Raw genomic sequence first — 11,649 nt, 5'->3', positions numbered from 1 at the left:
TTCAGAGCTGGAAGAGAAAGTGGTAGGCTGGGCATGGCCCTGAGAGGGGGCTGGGAGAGCGAGAGGAAGGCAAAGGCTGAGAGACCGGAAGAATACAGAACTGAAATGGCAGGGTTATGAAGGAATGAAAAGCTGGGGGAGGGGGTAGGAGCTGGAGAAGTTATGTGTAGGGAGCAGGAGAGAATAGCCAGAATGCCAATACAGATTCTATATCAGGTATATGCAATACTGAGAGAACCTGGAGTCCAGCATTCACTTTGCTATGCTAATAGACACCACAGCTAACTATTTGTCTTGAGTTCCTTTTGGATCTGACACCCACCCCATGATCACACATAGAAGCCTTCAGTAGCTCTCACCGCTGGCAGGATCAAGTTAACAGTCTTTGACAGTAATGACAAGAACTGTGTGATCTGACTGGCTGTCCATGGCTCTGCACTTTCATGCATTCTTTGGTCATACTTTTTGTCTTCCACAAAGCCTGGAGAACTCCTTCTCATCACTCAGGGTCCTCCCAAGGCACTTGCTCTTCTTTATATTTCTCTAAGTCACCCACTCGGTCATGTCAGAACTGTGCAAGGCCCACACATGAATAAAATTGGGACATCATTCATAGCTAAGGCTGTGTATCTACTCTTACATAGCATCTGTGAGTGTGTCGCACACAACATAGCATATAACATTCTGAATACCTAGTTGGCCTGAACTGAATGTCACTGTCTGGGAATTCAGATGGGGTTGACTGCCCAAGACAGGGGACGAGAACTTTCTATCACATATCTTGACTTAGGATATGGCATGTGCAATAGTTAGCGTTCATTTCTAACAGGACAGAATCTAGAATCACCTGTAGATTGGTCCCCAGATGTGCCTATGGGATCATGTCAACTGATGTGACAAGACAGGTCTTAATTGAGGATGGATCCATTCCATGGGGTGGGAATCCTGGACTGTGTAAATGGAGAAAGAGAACTGAACAGCAACATGTACTCTTCATTCTCCATTTCCTGTGTGTGTGTTTCATGGGACCAGCTGCTTCAAGTTCCTGTCACCTTGACATCCTTACCAACATGTGGCTATAAATCAATATAAACCTTTTATCACTCAACTTGCCTTTGTCAGGATATTTTTTCACAACAACAGAAGGAAAGCAAGGCAGTATCCTAGTTGGGTGGCAGGCTAGGCCAGAGGCTGCCACTTAGTACCTCTCTGAGACATTCATTCCTGGGCTCTGAGATGACAAATGTCAGACACATTTGTCATGCATGCATTCTGAATCCTGCATGTCTGAGGAAATCTGCATCCCAACTGTAAAGTCAAATGGCAGACTGTAGTCCCCAGCCAGGGCTGTCCAAGTTCACAGTTAAGACTCTGTGTTGGTCCAGGATAGACAAAAACCTGGTGATGGCCGTGAAACATGGGTAGCCTTCACAGTGTTGACTTTGATTTTCCCACATTCTTCATTACTCTGAAATCACCACAAGAATTTTCTGGATTCCTTTGACACTGCCTCATGATTCTAGGCACCTATCATGACTTTCATTTCTGTATTGTTTCTTCTTCTTCTTCTTCTTCTTCTTCTTCTTCTTCTTCTTCTTCTTCTTCTTCTTCTTCTTCTTCTTCCTCCTCCTCCTCCTCCTCCTCCTCCTCCTCCTTCTCCTCTTCTTCTTCCTCCTCCTCTTCTTCTTCCCCCTTTCTCCTCCTCCCTCTCTGCCTCTGTCTCTGTGTCTCTGTCTCTGTGTCTCTGTCTGTCTCTTTCTGTCTTTCCCCCATGCCCCTTTCTGTGTGTGTGTGTCTGTCTATGTGTCTACATATGTGTTTCCCTGAAGCCCTCAACTAATCACAGATAATAATGACTTCTCTAAGGGCCAGTATCTAGTAGAGACCCTTCCTAGCAGCACAGTACAGGCTAGTCTATCCTGTCCTCTCCCTCAGCTCAGGAAAGCCATCCTAGGTACCCTATGTAAACCAGCTTTAGCTCTCCAAGATGAGGGACTCCATTGCTGTTTCTCATATCCCTTGGGACTGATCCCAAACTTGGCTGTCCTCAAACTCTGGTCTTGGCTATAGTCCACTAGGACATGGAAATTAACAAAGCAGAACACCCCATTTGGGGTCTGGGTGTCTCAGATGTTTCCTGCTGCCCGGGGAAGATTTTCCAGCCTGGGCAAAGGTCCATCAAGCCTGAGAAATTTGTCTGAATCCATCAAAGTCATATTGGGACATAAAACACAAAACCCTTCTCCCCAGCAGGAAGGCTCCTGTCTGCCAAGACGCCAGCATGCCCTGCCACCAGCAATAATTGCCAACAAGAATAGCAGACCGTGTAAGATAAGAAAGATTGTAAGCTGTCCAGCCAACTAGAATCGTCTGGGCTAATGACTGGCAGGCATCACAGGTGGGAAAAGAGACCTGTCCTTCTGAAATTCACCTGCTACCCTTTCTCACACCCACTGAGGTAGATTGTGGTGTGTGTGTGGCAGGGGGGGCATAAGTTAGCCTCAGATGTCATTCCTCAAAAGCTATCCATCCACAGTTTTAGTTTGTGTATTTCTTCACACAGGTTCTCTCACTAGCCTGGTACTGGCTGATTCTGCTAGGCTGCTGTCCCATAATCTCCTGGGACCCACCTGCCCCCTCCCCCTATTTAGTGCTAGGGGTACCACACCTGCTGCTTTTGTGGATTCTGGGGATCAATTTCTGATTTTCTTGTTTTCAAGGCAAGTTCATTACCTACTTAGCTATCTCTCTTGCCTACATCTAGGATTCTTGTTGCCTCTTACTCAGACCATGTTCTCTGTCTCAGTTCCTCCTTTCTCAGTCTGCTCAAAATGAAACCCCATGTTCTTAGCTACCCTGCAAAAGGAGCTATTAAATGGTAGAAAGGATCAGGGGGAACAAAGAGAATTGCTTATATTTACCATTTTAATTCTTTCTATACATGCCCTAAGGCTTTCAGGAGTGTTCGATCTTTTTACACTGTGTTATCTACAAATGTGTTCAGCCAAATTCACAGCAATCCTGGGACACATGAGGTTAGACACCGTAGCTAGAGTGAACTTGACTTGTTTGAAACAGCTTAAAAGGCCATCGTGTTAGGAATGCTATTCTTTGACAAAATATCCACAGAGAAGAAATTCATTTTAAATGATCAACCCTGGGGAAAAGAGCAATAGGTAGATGTCTGCCCTGTGGGAGAGTGACACTGGCAGTAGAGTGGCAGGGTGTGAGGTGAGGCTGAGGTAGAAAGGGGAGGGAAGGGACCAAAGTCCTTTAGAGCAACTTAGTCTATTTGGGATGTGTGTGTGTGTGTGTGTGTGTGTGTGTGTGTGTGTGTGTGTGTGTGTGTGTTCTCAGACAGGGTCTCATGTAGCTCAGATAAGCTTTAAGATCACAATGTAAGACCTTGAACTCTTGATCCTCCTGCCTACCTCCCTAGTCATGGGATTACAGGCACATGCGACCGGGTCTGGTTTTGGTTTGCTCCTGGGATGGAATCCAGGTTTTTGTGCAAGCTAGACAAGCACTGAGCTGCACCCTCAGTCCTCAGAGTTTGGGGAAGATGTGAGAGAAAGTCAAGCAATTTAAACAACCTTTCGGTGTTTGAATGCCTGCTTCTACAGCTAGCATGAAGGAAGGAAGAGAGACTTGTGGGCAGCAGGATGGGGACCTAGGGCATGCTGTGGAATCACTGTCTTCTGGGGAAGTGAAGGTCATATGATGTCATACCCTATAGCCCTGCCCCCTGAAGGGCAGCATTATGGCTCCCGTTTCCAGGTCTTTGGCCTTTTATCCAAAGAATCAAAAACAATACTGAGATTGACCAAAGTGCTAAGTAACTTATTCAAAAGCAAAGCAAATAGTAGAAGCAGACAAAGATATACTGCAGGAGAGCCATGGGCCATAGCAGTGAGGATTCAGGGCCTCCTTTCATGGGGACCAAGAGAAAGAAGAGTTCGGTTATTAAGGGACATAGAGCGTTAATTGGTGGGTGAGGTATACATTCATTTTTCTGACTGTGTATGTCCCCTCTCTAAAAGAATCTGATTAGAATCCCATGCATGCCCGATTATGCAGAGGCATAGGATGGTAAATAGGAGATTCTCCCTAAAAGTTCACTTGAAGGGTATGGTCTAACTTACCACCCAGAACCAGTTCACACAGACTGGACTTTCCGTTCTTCCTGCACAGATATAGTGAGAATACATCTGAATAAAAACAATCTAAGTTTCATTATTGTTATTAGTAGTAGAGAAATCTAAGCTTCAGAGAGGGATGGATGTGTAACCAGATGTAGATGGGGGCCCACGGGACTCTGAGGTTTCTGGGTACACTCTGTGTGTGTGTGTGTGTCTGTGTGTCTGTCTGTCACACACACACACATACACACACACACACACACACACACACACACACACACACGTGTGTATGAAGTATGATCAGTTAAAAGAGCCGGTCTGACAAGTGCAGGGGTTTCAGAAAAACAGAATGTACGTAATTCAAATTTAGTGGGGCCCCAGGTTGCGTAACGTATGATCCCCATCCTTGTCTGCCGGGTTTCAGCTGCCGACAGCCAGAACTGCTCTCCAGTTTCTAGGCTCCCCACATCCATGCTTCAATCCACTGATATGTTTGCGTCAGCAGGCTGTGTTAATCAATGACCGAACGGGTGAGAAAACAGTTTGGAGGGGGTGCATAGGAATTAGGTGGGAACAGGAGAGAGGTTGGCCGCCCCCCTCCCCTGCACAGGAGGAGCGCTGAGGGCAGAAGTCCATAGGCCAAGTTCACTGGGCCTCTCCTAAGAGTCAGTGTAGATGGAGGAGTGAGTGCAAGGTGGGAATTGGGAGGGTGGGGCTCTGGGAGTGTGGTGGTTCCACACTGGGGATCCTCACAAGCTTTAAATTATGTTTTGCAAAATTTTTCAGAAAACAGAAATGCTTGCTTTGCTCACCTTTATTGCTGCTGTTTCCTTATCTCAGTAAGGAGGTGGGATTTCCAAGTTGGGTTTAGTGGTTGAACATTGCTTGAAGTCAGATAGGCCCAAAGTCCTAGAACTGCTTACCTCATGCATCTGCCTTTGCATAACTGAAGAACCTCAGATGTAGAGCTATGGCGACAGCTAAACACACACTTTCCCTCTCTTGCCTCCTGACCAGGGGATAACCTCTGGCCCCTTTCATGCTCTCTCTCTACGTGAGACTGGACCGTTGTCAGAGCATCCTTTTAAACTGTGTGGCTCCAGGCTAGTATTAGCCCCAAAATTCACTCCAAAATTCCCAGGCAGGGGCCTGATACCTGTTCCTGGTTTAAGCCAGGCTGGTAGGTTTGCTGCTGGGTTAAGCACTGATTTGTAGTCTGCAAGCTGATGGATGCTTGGGTACCGGCAGTCGGCAATTGAGTGAGGGAGGAAAGACTCTGAGATAAGAGGAGAATGCCTCACCAGTATTTATAGCGAGTTCTAAGAGTCCAGACAGTGTCCTAAGAACTCTGCCATGTCTTGGTGGGAGAACCAGCAGCATGGGGTAGGTGGCCCAGGGCCCTGGAAAAGTGAGGATGTCCCCAGCAAAGGGAAGCTTTGAGGTCCTAGAGGCCTGGGCTCTCCACTGACTCCCACCAGCACAAGCTCTGTGGCTAAGGGAAGTGAAGTCCTCTCTCTCTCTATGTTCCTCATTTCATGGGATAGCAATCAGAAGCACCATCTCCAATGTGCTCGCCGTGAGGATCAAATGAGACGCCATGAGAAGATGACAAGGACTTCCAAGGACGCTCTCAGAAGGACTTTGGGAGTAATACTAGCCAGAAGCCATATAGTTTCAAAGGTAGCTGATGGTGAGCAGCCCTGCCCGGGGAGCTTATTTAAGAGGGCTTGTGGAATCCGTTGTTTTAATCTGCGTGAGGAGGGTTATTCACGAGCATGTGTGTGAGCAGGCATGGGTGTGCTGCAGGGTGCACGGGGAGGTCTGAGGACGACCTCAGATGTCAGCGTTCTCCTTTCACCTTGTCTGAGACAGAATCTCAGTAGTTTGCCACCTCAGGCACCAGGGTAGTGTGCGCTACAGGAAATTCTCTCGCCTCTGCTTCCCAGCCGTCTCTCCATAGAAGCGCTGAGACTTTCGTGTACTATCGCATGGGGCTCACAGTGGTTTCTAGGGGCCCAGTGTCAAGTCTCATGCTTCCGTGGCAAAGGCTTTATCCATGTCCCAAGCCCCTGAAGCATATATTTTAATTGTTACCTGCTTATCTTAAGGTACATTAAAATATGTGTGAAATAAAACCTGTGATGTGGTGGCTTTTGGCCCCCTGACTAAATAATGCATACAAAGGTAGGTATTTTAAGCCCTATGTGACCAAGATGAAGACTCTCATCAGTGCCCAGAGGTTAGGGAGCGTGGGCGGAACATAGAACCTGCTGTTTACATCACCATTTATTAAAGCTCACCCATGAGATGTAGCATTGCCGTTCCCAATCCCCAGCACCAGTGGCTGACCTTTTCCCACTCAATGCTGTCTGAGCATCTTAGTTACATTTTCCTGAGGTGAGCAAAGCAGCATAGGGGAGGAAAGGCTTGATTGGCTCATAGTTCGAGTGCCACCATTGGGTACAGCAGGTGGCACATGTCCTGGAGTTCAAGGGCCTCAGGGAAACCTCAGAGCACATCTCCTGTGATGGTTAATACTGATTTCCAAATCAACAGGCTCTATAACCACCAAGTTTACAAACGTCTGGGCATGTCTGTGAGTGATTACCTAGGTCAGGTTAATAGAAGTGAGAAAATCTATCCTGAGTGTGGGCAGCACCATGGCGTAGGCTAGAGTCCTGGACTGAATAAAGAGGAGACAAGAAGCTGGAACTGAGCATTCAACTTTCTCTGTTTCTTGAGTATGGATGCAATGAGATCAGGCACCTACCTGCTGCCGTGCCTTCCCTTCATGATGGACCGTACCCTCACACTGTACAGTACCCTCACACTGTACCAAAACAGACCTCTTCATCCTTAGGCGCATTTTGGGGAGGATTGATTTTTTATAACCATGAAGATTAAACTACCACACCTAGACAGGAGGGGAGGCAGGAGGCAGAGGGTAACATTATATAGGTGAGTTGGGCACAGATGCTATCCTGGGCATTGATATCCACATCCTTATGATTAATTTACTACTGACCACAGAAGGAGACAAGATGTGTCATCATTTGATTAAAAATTACCTTTATCCTGGGAGAGAGAGAGTTCAGTCAGTAAAGTATTTGCTGTGCAATCATAAGGATTTGAACCCAAGGCTCATTTTAAAAGTGAAAGTTGAAGACAGAGACTATGACAGACAGCACAGCCAATCAAAATACAGAGTTGCAGAAGCCAACCCCAAAGGGTTCCACAAAACACCACTCCCCTAAGGCTCCAGGAACATTGTGGAAGAGGGGCTGGAAAGATTGTAAAAGCTAGATGATCAGAGAGTTTGCTGTGAGATTGTGTCTCCTAAGAGTGTCAGAAGCGACATGCATAAAGTCTCACCAACATGGCTACCTAAATATGACCCAAACAAGGACAACAAGGGGTAAACATGCTCATGAGGCCTCAATCCAGACAAAAACTACAGGCAACTGAGGGGTGCCCAGAGTGGGAGAAATAGACTTCTCCAGAGAAGAGCAAACCCATTGGTTATCCAATACCAAATGGCTAACCCTGAAAACATACGTGCAAGTATGACAACTAAGCAGGTCTATACATCAAGTGCATATACAAATACAAGAATATATGTGTGTATGTTTTATGTCATGTGCATATACATGCATACTATCAGTTAATGAAAAAAGAGGCCATGAATTTAAAAGAAGGCAAGGGATGATGTATTGGAGGGTTTAGAAAGAGGAAAGGGAAGGCAGAAATGATGTAATTATATTTATAATCTCAAAAGTAAAAGAGAAGTCTTAAATTTGGAGTACATATTTGTAATCCCAGTTCTGGGGAAGCAGAGAGAAGCAGAGCCCTGGGCTTACTGACTAGGCAGTCTAATAAATTAGTGAACTCCAGGCCAGTGAGAGACACTATCAGTGTCAAGGAAAACAGACAGGTTGATGGCTCCTGGTAAGCACCACATAAGGTTACTGTGATGGTTTAAGTTTAGATGTGGTGATGCAGAAGGAGCTGAGAGTTCTACAACTTTAGCTGAAGGCCCTTAGGAGAGGACTGGCTCCCACATGGTTAGGAGGAGGGTCTCATTACCCACTCCCACAGTGACACACACCTCCTCCAACAAGGCCACACCTCCTGATATCGACACTTCCTGGACGCAGCATATTCTAACCACGTTACCCTCTGATCTCCCCATGTACATATTCAGGTGTGCTTGCCCACCCCTCCCCATTCTGCATCTTCAGTTCTGATTTTCTCCTCCAGTGCTCATCACGGATGCACAGCATCACGGATGCACAGCATCTCTCTCCAGAAAGCATCAACTGGAGCGCACAGACTCTTCCTTACCGCAGACCTAGCCCCAGGCTCAGTGGCATAAACGTCGCACTCTCTGGAAACAATTTGTTACATGGTGGATGAAATGATAAACGAATGAATGAAGCAGAAGCATCCCAGGAAGAGCTCCTGTCACTATACATGTATGTGTCCCCAACTCCTAGCCCAGAACTGTCAATAGTAAGCTCTTGTTGCAGTCATCAAGCGAATAAATGCAAGAGTGTGAAAATGCCTTTGCAACTGAGGGGCAATCACAGATGCTGAAATATTAGACACGCAAATACCCAGACATATAAAAGCAATAATTAATACTGTCGGTGCTGAAAGGGAACCTGGAGGTGCAGACGCACTCAATCTACTTTGTTACACTGTCTTAACTGCTGTTGGTTGTGGTCCTATGTGCATGCCTGTGTGTAGTGTGCATGTCAGATGTTGACATCAGGTGTCTTCAGTCTCTTTCTACGTTATTTTTTGAGACAGGGTCCCTCACTGACCCACGAGCTCACAAATTCAGCTAGACTGGATGGCCATAGGATGTAGGGATCCTCCTGTCTCTGGTCTCTGATGTTAAGGTAAGGACCATCATGACTGCTCTTTACATGGTTAGGAGAAGGGTCTCATTACCCACCCCCACATGGGTACCAGAAATCAAACTCAAGTTTCATTCTTGCAAGGGGTGTGCCTTACTGCCTGAGCGATAATCATAGCCATTCTTGGTTTCTTTTGTTCTGTATTTTGGAGACAAGGTATGGCTACATAGTTCAAGCTGACCTGGTATTTCCTTTATAACTCAGGTCCTCCTAAAAGTCATGACTGCACTCCTACCTCAGCCTCCTGATGGCTAACTAGGGTCACAAGCATACACACGCCACCATACCCAACGGCACTTTCTGACTTTAGTCAACCAACAGGCTGTCTTACAAGCAAAAGGGGCCACTTCTAAGGATGGATGTGGTCGATGCTTTCAAATCCACATGCCTGTGGAAACACAGACAGACTCCAAGGCAAAGGTGAAATTACAAAGGTGGGCTCGTGCCCAGGACCTGCAGAAAGAGTAACCTAGGGAACTGTTAAAGCCTGGGAATGATCCTCCACTAATAATAATCTAAGCTACCATTAGTGACTTAAAGCAGAGATTTTTAAAATGCAAGAATGCCTATGATTTTTATCTTGCCATTATCCCTGTAATCACCGGCCCTGATTAAAGACTCCTGCCCCAAAAGATGGATGGTCTCGAACACTTAAATGCATAGCAATCTTTCACCTCTTAAATGCTGTTTCTCTCAAGACATTCTTCTCTGCACCTCAATTCTGAGGCCAGCAATTGTCTTCAAATATTTGAAAAACCCTACAAATTGGGCTGGAGGTGGTAAATAGAAAAATTCTAAATCTCCGTTTTCCAACCTAAGGAAGTTAACCAAGCAGTCGAAGAGGCTCCTTATTTCGCATCCCCCACCCCCAACCTTTTTTTCTTGCAATCAAGCGTCAAATATTTGAGAAACTGCCAAAACACGTTAGTGCTTGCTGCCGCATAAACACACAGGACAAGATAGTCATCAAGAAGGAAATGTTAGGGTAGTGTTCATTGTCCTCCTTGCACATGTAGCTCACACCAAATGGCCGGGTTTCCAGCGCATTCCTGAAGCAACTGATTATCCCCAGTTCCTTCCCTGTCCCATCCTGACCCTGCTGTTACCCCACTTGCTGCGCTGGCAACCCTCCATGGTGGTGGATACTCTCAAATCACTTTGGAATGGCGTCTCAGAAGTGGGTTTGAAAGCATGATAATTGGAGCTGCGCATATTCAAAGGGCAACAAGCACTCTTTGTGACAGAGGGGGCTGGGGTCTTTGGCCTTTGTGTTTTAACTGTGTAGTAGCAAAACCTGTATTACAGGGATCACTTTATCTTCATCCTGAACATCTTAAAGAGCTGCGGTCAGCCATATCTCTGTGTAAATCTATGTTTCCCCCTTTGCTTTGCCTAAAGCGATACACCTCTTACTTCAGGAAGCTTTCCAGGCGCTGATGTGTGAGGCCTCCCACAGTCTAACCTCGGGTAGCTTCTCAGAGGCAGTAGTGCAGTTCTTTAAGAAGCCACCCGTGGGCCAGAGGATGGGTCAGTTGGTAAAATGCTCCCTGCACAAAGCAGCACCAGAGTTAAGATCTCCAGAACCCGCAGAAAGCTGGAGATGTTGTGCATAGGCCTTTGATCTCATTCCTTGCTCCTACTGAGATGGGAGGTCTGGACAAGAGAAACTCTGGAAACGTGTGGACCAGCTGACCTGGAGTATATGGTGATGAGAGACTCTTTCTCAATCAACCGGAAGGTGAGGACAGACACCTGAAGTTGTCATCTGACCACCATTTCTGCACTGTGGTATATATGCACCTACACTCAGACATACAAATACAAAATGCCCACCTCCTCTCCCCCCCCCTCCCCCCCCCCCTCCCGCTTTCTTTCTGTCTGTCTGTCTGTCTGTCTGTCTGTCTCTCTCTCTCTCTCTCTCTCTCTCTCACACACACACACACACACACACACACACACACACACACACACACACACACACACACGCACGCACTCAATTAAAAGACAAAGAAATGAAAAGGACCTGGTAGTCAGGCAATAGTTCACCTTATTCATCTCATTCAGATCTTACACATCAGTGTTCTTGCGCCTACCCTGATACTCCCCAGAACATACCCCCATTACCTGTTGTCATATATTCCTTGATCACAGTTTCAAGCTCTATTTTGAGTATCTGTATGTATGTGTAGAGGACAGTGATCCCAATCCAGTGTCTTCATCTTATTTAGAGAAGGGTAAACCTGGAGCTCATTGTTTTGCCTAGATTGAGTGGCCCACATACCCTACAGAGCCTCCTGACTCTACTTCCCCAACATTGGAATTACAAGTTCACTCCACAAATCCTAGCTTTTGATATGAGTTCTGGGGTTCCTCATACTTACATGGCAAGTGTTTTATCAACCAAGCCATCGCCCCATTTCCAAAATCCTATTTAAAGGACACTCAAGTGCTCTCTCACAAGGAATCAGATCTTCTTCCTTTTCCTTGGCTACCTCCGCAGTAGCACACAGGCTTGCAAGGAAAGCATTTGCATCTGCCCATCCGTCCTGACGGATTTTGAGTGAATGAGACCTGATGTACTAGATTTGTTC

The sequence above is a fragment of the Rattus rattus genome, chromosome 10 (assembly GCF_011064425.1).
Source record: "Rattus rattus isolate New Zealand chromosome 10, Rrattus_CSIRO_v1, whole genome shotgun sequence".
Classification (NCBI taxonomy): Eukaryota; Metazoa; Chordata; class Mammalia; order Rodentia; family Muridae; genus Rattus; species Rattus rattus.
The sequence above is the reverse complement of the archived record's forward strand: the minus strand, read 5'-3'. Positions refer to the sequence as shown.